A 15,725-nucleotide genomic window follows, 5' to 3' on the forward strand; every position below is an offset into this window, starting at 1 on the left:
ACCCTGCGTTATCTCTACAGCTACCCACCTCATACCCTGCGTTATCTCTACAGCTACCCACCTCATACCCTGCGTTATCTCTACAGCTACCCACCTCATACCCTGCGTTATCTCTACAGCTACCCACCTCATACCCTGCGTTATCTCTACAGCTACCCACCTCATACCCTGCGTTATCTCCACAGCTACCCGCCTCATACCCTGCGTTATCTCTACAGCTACCCACCTCATACCCTGCGTTATCTCTACAGCTACCCACCTCATACCCTGCGTTATCTCTACAGCTACCCACCTCATACCCTGCGTTATCCCTACAGCTACTGACCTCATACCCTGCGTTATCTCTACAGCCTCCCACCTCATACCCTGCGTTATCTCTACAGCCTCCCACCTCATACCCTGCGTTATCTCTACAGCTATCCACCTCATACCCTGCGTTATTCTCTTCAGCTACCCACCTCATACCCTGCGTTATCTCTTCAGCTACCCACCTCATACCCTGCGTTATCTCTACAGCCACCCACCTCATACCCTGCGTTATCTCTACCCACCTCATACCCTGCGTTATCTCTACAGCTACTGACCTCATACCCTGCGTTATCTCTACAGCTACCCACCTCATACCCTGCGTTATTTCTACAGCTACCCTCCTCATACCCTGCTTTATTTCTACAGCCTCCCACCTCATACCCTGCGTTATCTCTACAGCTACCCACCTCATACCCTGCATTATTTCTACAGCTACCCTCCTTATACCCTGCGTTAATTCTACAGCTACCCGCCTCATACCCTGCGGTATCCCTCCCGCCTCAACCACAGTCCTATCAGTCTGAAGTCAAATACTACACGCCATTTATCTTAAAATAAATGCTCAATGTCAGGATGTCACATTTACTTATTTTCTGAGCTTTGCAAAAGTTTCTGGTAAAGCTGGGTTACTGACAGGGAATATGGCGGCCATTTACAACTCCCACGCAGTTTATCCATCCTTCTAAATGGATAATGTGTTTAGTCAGTGGTATGAGAGCAGACAAGGGCCCAGCTATAGGCTCAAGGGCCCTGGTGCAAGAGTTCAGTTTGGGCCCCCCTACCCTCAATACCGTTTACTAACACCACCAGACCCCTGCACGCCCACCATGCCCAATAGCAGAACTAAAATCTCACTGAGAAAATAAATTTTAATCCAATAAGACATAAGTGCATTATAAAAAGGATGCCATCGAAAAGCATATGGGTTAAAGGGGTTGTCTCATCATAGACAATGGGGGCATATTGCTATGCTAAGGCCCCCATTGTCTTATAGGTGCGGGTCCCACTGCTGGAACCTACACGTTTATAGAGAAGAGACCCAAAAGTGAAGGAGGGCACACTGTGCATGCGCAGCCACCCTCTATTCATTTTCTATAGGGCTGGCGAAAATAGCTCAGCGCTGGCTCGTCTATTTCCGTCGAGCCCATAGAGGGGAATGGGAGCAGTGGCCGGTCATGAGCGGTACGCTCCCATTCACTTCTATGGGAAGCTTGGTGGTGGCCGGACCGGAATCCTCCAGCCACCACCTTGCAGGGCTCCGTTCTCGATATTCCCAGTGGTGGGACCCGCACCTGTAAGACAATGGGAGCATTTCCTAGCGATATGCCCCCATTGTGTATGAGACAACCCCTTTAAAGGGATAATTGACTTAAAGTTAGGCTGCTACGTTCACATGGCTATGGCGCTGCCATGCCTGTGCTTTGCATTGCAAACCGAAGATCTGCAAAGCACCAACTGTGTGAACAAACATCATGGTGCCGACGCGGACCCATTGACTTCTATGGGTCCGCGTTCCACAAGATGTGGCCAAAGACAGGACATGTCCTATATTTTAAGGGGCAGAGGCATGGATACAAAAGCCCAGGGGCACCACAGCCACGTGAATGTAGTTGACACTTTAAGTAAATTCTAAAACAGGGATACATCACGAGGCAAGGTAGTGGCAGTGTACCCCCAAACTGAGGTGACATGCTGTACAGCCATTTTACAGCAGTGTCACTCACAAAGTAACTAGAACCCAGCCCCATCCCAGGCTAGCACAATCTGGGGAACCTGTAGAACTGACCACTTTGTACACAGACTAGCAGCAACTAGGTCCTGGGCCCCTGGCCCTGCCAGCCTGCAGCAGGAGTGGCCCGCTCTTCATTGGCACATCAGTCAGGACAAGAGGGCAGCACTGGAGACCAGTAAGCTGGCCGCTGCTATCTCCCAGTCCCCTTTCCTACCCGTGAGCATCCCTCAGTCTTATAACCTGTAGAGGCTGAGCTCTCTGCTCCGGACCTCACGCCTCACCTCCCTCACTGCCGCGTCCGGCCCCGTACAACACACAGCACTGTCTGCCAACGGGACGGCACGCACACACGCTCTGCCTTCGGCCGCCCTCTCACCCTATTGGTTGACTTGTGAACTTTGTGTTACGGACCCGGTATTGTATGCAAATCATCATCACACACTATGTGGACCTAGCGCTGCAGCAGTGCTGAAGCCAGCGCTTTCATTGTTTACGTCTGTCAGGGTGGGATTTCATCTCTCCTGGGCGGCCCCGGTCGCAGTTGCGACCCCTATAGCTACGCCACAGAGAAGTGTACAGAATAAAACCATGAGGGTTGGGGTACGACCACGCGACTGGGCTGCGTTCCAGTACAGTGTGGCACAAAAGCAGCGCACTTTTCAGTGGGTCTGTATCGTTAATAGCCACACAGCCATTAACAATGCAGACCAACGAAGGATCCGGCGGCATGGAGAAATTTCACGTAATGGACTTCAATGGTGCCTATGGGACATGCTGCAAAGCAACACTCGCAAAAAAAAAAAAATCTGATTTTTCTGCGACTGTCGCGTCACAGTCACTACATGTGGCATGTCTCATTGCGTCACCATGTTGCTGGACCCTAAACAGTGCAACCTTCATTAGAAACGACTGCAGCCCATAGGCCGCATTATAACTGCACTGTGTGGTCCTACCCTTAGGGATTTGATGGTTAGAAGGGTATATGAACAGTTACTTGTGGATTTGACTCAGATGTCATCCTTTGGGCTCATGCCTATGAATGTAAGGGCTCCATGCCCATATTGCGGACCGCAAAACGGCAAGGCTTTTACGCTCATGGACATGAGCCCTTTTAAAGAGGTTTTGCAAGACTTAACTACTGATGACATCCTCTGGATAGGTCATCAGTATCTGATAGTGGGGGTCCGACACCTGAAGGCCTTGCCGATCAGCTATTTGAGAAGTCATCGGCACTCCTGTGAGCACTACAGCCTTTTCTCGGCTTCTCCTAAGGCCTCATGCACACGGCAGTGTTTTTTCACGGTCAGTGATTTGGCTTCAGTGGTCAGTGTCCGATTTTGCTTCAGTTGTGTTTCCATGTGTCTTCCTTTTTTTTTTTAAAAAAAGGAAGGTTAATGAAAAGTGTAATTTTATTGCACCACGGTCTTGTAGAAAAAAAACGTACGCGGATGACATACCAGTTGTGCATCCGTTTTTTTTTTTACGGACCCATTAACTTGAATGGGTCTGTCCTCTGTTTTCCACTGACAAGAATAGGACAGGGGTTATATTTTTTTGACGGACTGGAATCACGGACACAGAGAAAAAACACAGGACTATCAGTTTTTTTCACAGCTCCATAGAACTGAATGGGACCTCCGCTAAATTGTGAAAAATGACGGCACGGACACGGATGCACACAACGGTCGTGTGCATGAGGCCTAAGCCAGTGATGACACGTTCATTGGTCACGTGGCCTAGGCACAGCTCAGCCCCATAGAAGTAAATGGGGCTGAGCTGCAATACCAAGCACAGCCACTATACAATGTACGGTGCTGTGCTTGGTGAACTGAGAGAACGCAGGAGCGCCGATGCCTTCTCAACCAGCTGATCGGCGGGGTCCTGGGTGTCGAATATGACAATTTGTAGAAGGCTTTCCCCTCTAGAAGCATTGCTTTTAGATGAAAATATATCTGTAGGCATGGAGTCAGACAGTGCTGTGTGCATGAGCCCTTAGGCTAATCGTATATTTTCACACAAGCTTTATTTAATTTTTTTTTACATTATTTTTGTAACTGCACCAACACTGAGCAATTTTTATTTAATTACCCGAAATAAATGACCCATGTAAATATACTTAGAAATTTGTACCAGCTGAGAAAATATGCCGGGTCAATCTGGCGGTGCAATTACACCCAGGAGGTATTTCCCATTTGGAGAGCTCTGTCCTGTGTCGGGAGCGCCCCCTCAAAAAGATGGTTAGCGGTCAGAGCTGACCCGATAGGGTACAGCTACACTGGTCGCAGCCAGGATCACAAGGGCATCACAGTGTAGCAGTACACGGTGGCAAAATTGACATGTGGTGCAGATTTCACCCTTTGCAATGAAAAGCGTATGTTCACACAGGTTTTTTTTTTCTGCGCTAAAAAACCTTGGAATCTTCTTCAGGATACTGCCACCCAACAGTAGCAAGTGTTGGATTTTTTGCAACTCACGTGTCAGGGTTGCAGCAAACATGCGAGTCACGCTGCGATCCTGACCATAGTTCCCCGCGGTGGGGTACTGCATTATTTACACAATCAAAGAGGGCCATGTCGCCTAAGGGTCCATTCACGCGTCCGCAAAATGGGTCTGCATCAGTTCCGCAATTTTGCGGAACAAGTGCGGACCTATTTATTTTCAATGGAGCCAGAATGTGCTGTCTGCATTTGCAGATCTGCACTTCCGTTCCGCAAAAAAATAGAAAAGGCATTTTCTATGAGAGTGCCAAAGATGTGCAGTCCGCAAAATGCGGAACGCACATTGCTGGTGTCCGTGTTCTGCAGATCCGCAAAACACATACGGACGTGTGAATGGACCCTTACTGTGGAGCATCTTAGAGCACAGTGTCAGCTGTAGATATACTGTGCACATATTAAAGTGGACTCTCTTCAAATCAGTCACAGACAAGCCTTTAGAGGCATTCTGTTATTCATTCCGTCATACTGGAAGTCTATGGGCTGCAAAACGGATCCGTCCCGTTTCCGTTATGCAGGGGAGTCCTCTCTTTTTTTTTCTCCCAAGAGTGCAGCGCTCCGATGCTGAGGCATCTGAGGGGGTTAAACGTCTGTGATCAGCATCAGAGATGGCAAACATTAACCCCGGGTATCTGCTGTGTGAAGCACCCGCCACCATCTTTAACCACTTCAATCCAGGCGATTTTCCACTCTCTGGCCTTTCCTGAGCCAAAACTTATTTATTTATTTATTATTATTTTTCTGCTCACATAGATGTATAAGGGGTTGTTTTTTTTTTTTGTGGGATACAATTTATGCTACTTTCCCACTCGCATTTTGTGCGGATCCGTCATGGACGGATCTGTTCAGATAATACAACTGTCTGCATCGGCTCAGAACGGATCCGTTTGTACCATCTTTAACATAGTTAAGACGGATCCGTCTTGGACACTATTCAAAGTCAATGGAGGACGGATCCGTTTTCTATTGTGCCAGAGAAAACGGATCCGTCCCCATTGACTTACATTGTGTGTCAGGATCCGTTTGGCTCAGTTTCAGACGGACAGCGTTTTGGTGTCCGTCTCCAGAGCGGAATGGTGACTGAACTGATGCATTCTGAGCGGATCCTTTTCCATTCAGAATCATTAGCATGCAAACTGATCTGTTTTGGACCGCTTGTGAGAGCGCTGAACAGATCTCACAAACAGAAAGCCAAGACGAGAGTGTGAAAGTAGACTTACTGGGAAGCTGGAAAAAATTTCAAATGTGGTGGAATTAGAAAAAAAAATTGAAAGAAGCAATTCCGCCATAGTATTATAGGTTTTGTTTTTACAGAGTTCCCTATGCGGTAAAACCAACCTTCATTTCCTGGGTAAGTACGATTACAACTCACCATATTCTAAACCAATAACTATGGAGCTGTTTGAGGGCTTATTTTTTTTGCAGGACCATCTGTAGTTTTAATTGTTACCATTTTGGGTTGTGTACGACTTTTTGATCACTTTTTATCCACTTTTTTTGGAGGAAGGTTAAACGATAAAAAAAAAAAAAAAAGGCAAATCGGCCATTTAGATTTTTTCTGTTACGCCATTCGTTGTATGGAAATATATATTTAGATTTTAACAGAACAGACAGACATTTTCAGATGCAGCAATTCCTATGATGTAAATTTTTTTATTTTAGTTTTGTGGAAAGAAAGGCGACATTTTTTTCACTTTAACTTCTTTTTAGGCCCCCAACATGCAATCATTAGATTGCCATTTCTAGTCAGTAATTGAAATTTATCTATATACGGTATTCCAATGCAGTGCTGCCACCTGCAGGCCTGCATTGGAATATGCCAGGAATAGGTCTACAGCTCTTATACAGACTGGCCTAAGTACTACTATGGACTGTCTTCCCCGAACTCAGTGAGAGAAAGGCGTTCCTGCCAGGGAACTGTGCGCTTCTGGGTTTTTTACCTTTTATGGTCACATTTGACCATGGCATCCGAGGGTTTAAATATCTGCGTTTGGCATTATTGCAGACATTAGATCAAGGTGTCTTGTGTGAAACAGCAGGCACTGGGCGCCATCTTTAAATACCCTACTGGTCAGGAAGGGGTTAAAGTCTACACTCATGAGTCTAAAGGCACCCATAAACATTAGCATATTGTCATCCAAACCCACTGAGAACGTCAGGTTTGACCAACCGTATAAGGGTGCATTCACACGACCATATGTATTTTGGGGTCCGCAAAAAGTACTGATGACTGAATAATGTGAATTCCGATTTTTGGGGCGGATCTATTGTAATAATGCCTAGCCTTGTCTGCAAAAAAGGACAATAGGACATACTCAATAGGAACGGATATTCGGATGCAGACAGCATACTGTATTCTGTCCGCATTTTCTTTGCGGACCCATTGAAAAGAAAGGGTCTGCATCCGATCCACAAAAAATGCCAATCGGATGCGGACAAAAAAAATACTGTTGTGTGAATGCATACTAATGTATATGGGGAGCTCTCTACTCATGGTAATGTTGGGGGAGATGAGGACCAAGCAAACTGAATTTTGAGCTCAATGTTTTTGTCCTCCCAGGAGATATGCCTCCAGCAGCAGCTTTCTTCTCTCGGCTGAAGCAAATATGTATGAGTCAGGCGAGAGCCGTTCGGCCAGCATCTATTGAATGTGTATGGCTGCCTTAACATCTCAATGGTTCTTTACGGACAAACCTAAAACAATACTTACAACTCAAGGACAAAAACTCTGGTTGCTTTATAGATGCAAATGACAAATTCAATGCAAACTGAAAACCCACCATCCACACAGGTCACCTCGGCAGGGAATTATCAGGAATGAATTGCTCGTCGGAGGAAGCAGCAGCTGCATTTACATGCAACAATCATCTCCTCTGTATGAGGGCGATCGATGGCAAGTGAAAAAGGTCCATGACAATATCACATTCAAAAATTGTGTTGCACTTGGCTTTAAGGGTAATGTACTTACTAGAGAACGTACCCATAATGGTAAGGCAACTAGAGGATCAAACTCCATGCTCTATTCCCATCACATTAACTATTGCATGTCAAAACTGAATTAAAACTGCAGCGCATGAACTCTGCCTTAGGCCCCATGCACACGGCCGTGTGCGGGCCGTGGAACCGCCGTGCACTCCCTGCTGCCGCCGCAATACAGTAGTACACTGGTATGATCTATACCAGTGTATTACTGTACTGTGCCGGCAGCAGGGAGCGCACGGTGTCATAGCAACCAGTGACGCCGTGCGCTCCTGCTCTCAGGAGGGATCCAGGCCGCGGTTCCACGGCCCGCACACGGCCGTGTGCATGGGGCCTTAGGCAGGAATACATGCTAGGTACCTAGCACTAGCAAAACTGCAAAAGAGTTAAAGAGGACCTCTTACTACAAAATACAATACAATCTGAAAGCAGCGTGTTATAGCGCAGAAGAAGCTGAGCAGATTTGTGGGAAAAGATTCAGTAAAACCTTTATTTCATACATTAAAGAGGACCTTTCACCTAAAATTTTTTTAACTAAGACTATAGCGTTACTTACATACCCCCATGATTTCTTGAACGTTAATTCTTTTTTCATTCTGTGCCCCTGTTTGTCCGCTATGCCCCCCGGAATAATTCCCGCCGTCTATGCTAATGAGCCAGCCTCAAATGGGCTGGCTTTAAAAGTTCTCCCGGTCGTGCCTTTCATCTTCTCCCTGGCACTGAGCGCATCCAATCAGCGCGCTCCGCTCTTAGCCAGGGAGAAGACGCTCCAGTTCTCGCGAGACTTCAGAGAACTGGAGCGATTTCGTCTATCACGACCGGGAGAACTTTTAAAGCCAGCCCATTTGAGGCTGGCTCATTAGCATAGACGGCGGGAATTATTCCGGGGGGCATAGCGGACAAACGGGGGCACAGAGTGAAAAAAGAATTAACGTTCAAGAAATCATGGGGGCATGTAAGTAACGCTATAGTCTTAGTTTAAAAATTTTTTTTTTTAGGTGAAAGGTCCTCTTTAACCACTTCAACCCCGCTAGCTGAAACCCCCTTCATGACCAGAGCACTTTTTACACTTCGGCACTACACTACTTTCACCGTTTATCGCTCGGTCATGCAACTTACCACCCAAATGAATTTTACCTCCTTTTCTTCTCACTAATGGAGCTTTCATTTGGTGGTATTTTATTGCTGCTGACATTTTTACTTTTTTTGTTATTAATCGAAATGTAACGATTTTTTTGCAAAAAAATGACATTTTTCACTTTCAGCTGTAAAATTTTGCAAAAAAAACGACATCCATATATAAATTTTTCGCTAAATTTATAGTTCTACATGTCTTTGATAAAAAAAAAATGTTTGGACAAAAAAAAAATGGTTTGGGTAAAAGTTATAGCGTTTACAAACTATGGTACAAAAATGTGAATTTCCGCTTTTTGAAGCAGCTCTGACTTTCTGAGCACCTGTCATGATTCCTGAGGTTCTACAATGCCCAGACAGTAGAAAAACCCCACAAATGACCCCATTTTGGAAAGTAGACACCCTAAGGTATTCGCTGATGGGCATAGTGAGTTCATATAACATTTTATTTTTTGTCACAAGTTAGCGGAAAATGATGATGATTTTTTATTTTTATTTTTTGCCCCCGTTTGTCCACTAACTTGCGACAAAAAATAAAACATTCTAGGAACTCGCCATGCCCCTCACGGAATACCTTGGGGTGTCTTCTTTCCAAAATGGGGTCACTTGTGGCGTAGTTATACTGCCCTGGCAATTTAGGGGCCCAAATGTGTGAGAACTACCTTGCAATCGAAATGTGTAAAAAATGACCGGTGAAATCCGAAAGGTGCACTTTGGAAAATGTGCCCCTTTACCCACCTTGGCTGCAAAAAAGTGTCACACATCTGGTATTGCCGTACTCAGGAGAAGTTGGGGAATGTATTTTGGGGTGCCATTTTACATATACCCATGCTGGGTGAGAGAAATATCTTGGCAAAAGACAACTTTTCCTATTTTTTTATACAAAGTTGGCATTTGACCAAGATATTTTTCTCACCCAGCATGGGTATATGTAAAATGACCCCCCAAAACACATTCCTCAACTTCTCCTGAGTACGGCGATACCAGATGTGTGACACTTTTTTGCAGCCAAGGTGGGCAAAGGGGCCCAAATTCCAAAGTGCACCTTTCGGATTTCGCAGGCCATTTTTTACACATTTTGATTGCAAAGTACTTCTTACACATTTGGGCCCCTAAATTGCCAGGGCAGTATAACTACGCCACAAGTGACCCCATTTTGGAAAGAAGACACCCCAAGGTATTCCGTGAGGGGCACGGCGAGTTCCTAGAATTTTTTATTTTTTGTCGCAAGTTAGTGGAATATGAGACTTTGTAAGGAAAAAAGAAAAAAAAAGAAAAATCATCATTTTCCGCTAACTTGTGACAAAAAATAAAAAATTCTAGGAACTCGCCATGCCCCTCACGGAATACCTTGGGGTGTCTTCTTTCCAAAATGGGGTCACTTGTGGCGTAGTTATACTGCCCTGGCAATTTAGGGGCCCAAATGTGTGAGAAGTACCTTGCAATCAAAATCTGTAAAAAAATGGCCTGCAAAATCCGAAAGGTGCACTTTGGAATATGTGCCCCTTTGCCCACCTTGGCTGCAAAAAAGTGTCACACATCTGGTATCGCCGTACTCAGGAGAAGTTGGGGAATGTGTTTTGGGGTGCCATTTTACATATAACCATGCTGGGTGAGAGAAATATCTTGGCAAAAGACAACTTTTCCTATTTTTTTTATACAAAGTTGGCATTTGACCAAGATATTTTTCTCACCCAGCATGGGTATATGTAAAATGACACCCCAAAACACATTGCCCAACTTCTCCCGAGTACGGCGATACCAGATGTGTGACACTTTTTTGCAGCCTAGATGCGCAAAGGGGCCCAAATTCCTTTTAGGAGGGCATTTTTAGACATTTGGATCCCAGACTTCTTCTCACACTTTCAGGCCCCTAAAAAGCCAGGGCAGTATAAATACCCCACATGTGACCCCACTTTGGAAAGAAGACACCCCAAGGTATTCAATGAGGGGCCTGGCGAGTTCCTAGAAATTTTTTATTTTTTGCATAAGTTAGCGGAAATTGATTTTTTTAGTTTTTTTCTCACAAAGTCTCACTTTCCGCTAACTTAGGACAAAAATTTCAATCTTTCATGGACTCAATATGCCCCTCAGCGAATACCTTGGGGTGTTTTCTTTCCGAAATGGGGTCACATGTGGGGTATTTATACTGCCCTGGCTTTTTAGGGGCCCTAAAGCGTGAGAAGAAGTCTGGAATATAAATGTCTAAAAATGTTTACGCATTTGGATTCCGTGAGGGGTATGGTGAGTTCATGGGAGATTTTATTTTTTGACACAAGTTAGTAGAATATGAGACTTAGTAAGAAAAAACAAAAACAAACAAAAAATTTCCGCTAACTTGTGCCAAAAAAATGTCTGAATGGAGCCTTACAGGGGGGGGGGGGGGGGGGGGGGGGTGATCAATGACAGGGGGGTGATCACCCCCCCTGTAAGGCTCCATTCAGACATCCGCATGATTTTTTACGGATCCATGGATACATGGATCGGATCCACAAAACACATGCGGACGTCTGAATGGAGCCTTACAGGGGGGTTATCAATGACAGGGGGTGATCAGGGTGATCACCCCCCTGTCACTGATCACCCCCCCTGTAAGGCTCCATTCAGACATCCGCATGATTTTTTTACGGATCCATGGATACATGGATCGGATCCACAAAACACATGCGGACGTCTGAATGGAGCCTTACAGGGGGGTTATCAATGACAGGGGGTGATCAGGGTGATCACCTCCCTGTCACTGATCACCCCCCCTGTAAGGCTCCATTCAGACATCCGCATGATTTTTTTACGGATCCATGGATACATGGATCGGATCCACAAAACACATGCGGACGTCTGAATGGAGCCTTACAGGGGGGTGATCAGGGAGTGTATATGGGTGATCACCCGCCTGTCATTGATCACCCCCTGTAAGGCTCCATTCAGACGTCCGCATGTGTTTTGCGGATCCGATCCATGTATCCATGGATCCGTAAAAATCATGCGGACGTCTGAATGGAGCCTTACAGGGGGGTGATCAATGACAGGGGGTGATCAGGGAGTGTATATGGGTGATCACCCGCCTGTCATTGATCACCCCCCTGTAAGGCTCCATTTAGACGTCCGTATGCGTTTTGCGGATCCGATCCATGTATCCGTGGATCCGTAAAAATCATACGGACGTCTGAACGGAGCCTGACAGGGGGGGTGATCAATGACAGGGGGGTGATCAGGGAGTTTATATGGGGTGATCATGGGTGATCAGGGGTTTATAAGGGGGTTAATAAGTGACGGGGGGGGGGGGGGGGGTGTAGTGTAGTGTGGTGTTTGGTGCGACTGTACTGACCTACCTGAGTCCTCTGGTGGTCGATCCTAACAAAAGGGACCACCAGAGGACCAGGTAGGAGGTATATTAGACGCTGTTATGAAAACAGCGTCTCATATACCTGTTAGGGGTTAAAAAATTCGGATCTCCAGCCTGCCAGCGAGCGATCGCCGCTGGCAGGCTGGAGATCCACTCGCTTACCTTCCGTTCCTGTGAGCGCGCGCGCCTCTGTGCGCGCGTTCACAGGAAATCTCGCGTCTCGCGAGATGACGCATATATGCGTGACTGTGCGCAGGGCTGCCACCTCCGGAACGCACATCTGCGTTAGGCGGTCCGGAGGTGGTTAATATCTTTGCTTTGTTTACCTCCTGTGAACAGCAATCGGTACAGGAGGGAGGGGTTATCAGCAATTGATAGTATTGTGTATATAGGTGTACATATAGAGATAGCCGTCAGTCACCGATAGCTATTCACAGGAGGTGGAAAAAGCAATCGGTATAGGGGAGAGGTGCCAAGATATAAATTACAGGTTTTACTAAATATTTTTGCCAGATCGTGAAAACTCAGATCTGAAAAAGCTGTTATGCAGACGGATCCGCACTGGACGGATACCATTGTTTGCATTTATAGGTGCGGATCCGTCTGTGCAGATACCAGACGGATCCGCACCTAGCGCAGGTGTGAAAGTAGCCTTATTTTGAGGAAGAAAATAAGAAAAAATATATATATTTTTCATAAGACCCCCAATCCTCATCAGACCTCAGGTCAGACCCCCATTTCCTGAACTCTGGTTTGGTTCCAACTTGGTTTTTTACAGTAGAAATTAATTTCTGAAGTTATTACCCGAAGTCTCACGAGACTTCGCAAAGTAATAACTTCGGCTCATAGGAGCCAATACATTCTAATACTGTACGGAGCGCTGGCTGGAAGACCAGTGAGCGGGGATTACAGCCAGGACCAGAAGCACGGTACTCACTCCATAATGGAGACGCTAACTAGTATCTACTCTATAAGACATACCCACTTTGGGAAAAAAAAAAGGGTGTTCTATGGAGGGAAAGAAATACAGAATATATCAATCAGCTCGGCTTCTGCTCTATAACATGGCGCCGTTAGATTACATTGCATTTTGTAGTGACACGTCCTCTTTAAGCAGCCATTTTTTAGCCAATTTGTACTAACCTACTTTAAAAAAATGCGTAGTATGGAAAGGACACTAATAAGGAAGAAGTACATAACGATTGCTTGTACACCATACAGACATTTATTCCAAGAATAAGACAAATATAGGAATATCTGTAAATCTTAGCTATACAAAATAGATGACTAACCTAACAAACAACAAGGAGTAGGTCACGAGTGGTCAGTTTTTTGTATTTATTTATTTTTTTTATAAAAAAAAAAACTGCAGGCTTAAATATTTAGTGAAACATTTTCATTTTTAAAAGAGAAAAAACAAACAAAAAGCAGGTTGATCCAAATGGCAAGCACAATCCACGTTGTATACGTGGATATCTGCCAACAGAATGAGCATTTACAGTGATTTTATCTTTTTTATTGATTAGCTCTCCTGGCGATTCCTTAGCATGTGCACTATACAAAGCTTTGTGCATTACTCCCATACCCATCTGAAAGTGCATTGTGTGCACATGCTGCTGAACACTGACCAGACCTCCCCACACGTGGCATTAAATCACGGCAGTAATCCGCCGTCCACTACTCACTGCGCTGAACGGTCTGAGCGCACCGTCTAATTCAGGGATCAGCAACTTCCAGCACTCCAGCTGTTCTGAAACTACAACTCCCAGAATCCTCCTTTTGCTTCTATGGGAGTTACAAGGACAGCCAAGTAGGTGTGCATGCTGGGAGTTGTAGTTACATAGCAGCTGGAGTGCCGAAGGTTGCTGCTCAAATGAGATCAAAACTGTCTGCAATGCATTCTGTGCATAATAAATATGTACACGTGACCAGCGTCTTTTTACATATGGCACTTCATTTTGGGTTCTGTGGTCCTATCTACTGACTTTAAAACAAACAGGCTCCGCTTATTAAATCTTCGATACATGCCACGTTGTACATAGGCTCTCAGATCGTGGAGATCAGGGCAACCTTGGGCTACTCTGATCAAGGAACTGTGAATTTCTACATCGCTGACGAAACAGCAATACTTGCGAAACATGGTTATATTTGGGACCTGTAACCACATACTGATGGCAGTAGAGAACTGCTCACACCTTACCTACTGTATTAAAGGAAATAGAAATGGAATAGGACGGAGGCAATTACACAGTGGGATCAGATATAGTACCCTCTATGTTTTTGCCAACCCGTTTTTGTTTTGACCCCAGGGGAAAAGCGCCAAACCGTTTATATATAACAACCTTTTAGTTCCCAATCAAGAGATATGAATAATCAATGAATAATAAATATAAAATGGTAAATAGATAAAAGCTTACTGACTCACTTCACTAGGGGGTGGTCCATAGGATAAGCTCAAGACACCTATGGAGCCCGATACCCCCGTAGCCAGAATCGCCTGTAGAATAGTAGATATTGAGGTCAGCACAATTCGTGGTGGCTTCGGATCAATTTCTTTATTTATATATTCTGCCCAACGCGTTTTGAGGGTTAGATACAGGAATATCTGATCCCACTGTGTAATTACCTCCACCCTATTCCATTTCGTTCCGTATCACGTGCAGACCGAGTTCCATGTTGTCACCCCGGCAGCAGCCTTTCCATAAGTTAATACCTCTTCCCTACCCCAAAATATCATTTTTTTTTGCCTCCACCCCATCTTTCACATTCTACTCCTGTTCCATTGGCGCCTCTAGTCTTTTCTTATCTTTTGGGTTACTACCCCCTAAGATTTGATTAACCCTCACCCCTTTTTTTTTTTTTTTTATCTGCCGTATTAAAGGCAGAATTGCCCATCAGAAGACAGCAAGCACTTCTGTGCAAAGCAACAGCTAGAGATTAATTAGGGACTCTGAAGGACTCCAAACTGGATGATGAGAACACAGAATTCTGTTAGACAGACATCACGTAGACGAACACATGTATTTTGCAGTCTGCAAAATATGGACACCGTCCGTGTTGCATTCGCACTTATTTGCGGGCCCATTGAGTTTAAACGAGTCCGTGGTCTGCATTTTGAGGTCAAGCGTAGGACAAATTATTTTTGTGGAAAGGACACAGATCATCCATAGGCTTTCTGCATCTGTATGTCTGTTCCACAAAAAGATAGACTATGTCTGAAAAAATTGACTCATTGAATTCAACAGGTCTGCAAAAAAAAAAATATATATATATAGATGCAACACGAACAGTACCTGTATTTTGCAGATCCGCGATTTGCGGACCGCAAAGCGGATACATTCGTGTGCATGAGGCCTTGTCTTGAGTTTACCCTGCAAATAATATAAATGGCCGCAGTTAGTTCATTTGGGTAATTGGTACATTAAAAAGGGTATGTATCAGTTCTGTGATTGAAGCTGGCCTCATTTATTATTTCAGGGGATTACAATATTATAACTGATAAAAAATAAAAAAAAGGGCAAAAAAAATTAGGAAATTCAGAATAGGCTTATTGCAGGCAACTGGCTTATGTATAGGAAGCTGAAAGGTGCTGTTGTGATGACACTTGTTCAGCCAAGAGTGGCTCCCACCCCTCCCCCAACACATTTACATTTGGCATGTGTTCTAAATGGGGACAGACTAACAAACCCCTTATCGGCTAAGGCTACTTTCACACTCGCGTTTTGTGCGG

This window comes from Bufo gargarizans, chromosome 9 (assembly GCF_014858855.1).
Source record: "Bufo gargarizans isolate SCDJY-AF-19 chromosome 9, ASM1485885v1, whole genome shotgun sequence".
Lineage (NCBI taxonomy): Eukaryota > Metazoa > Chordata > Amphibia > Anura > Bufonidae > Bufo > Bufo gargarizans.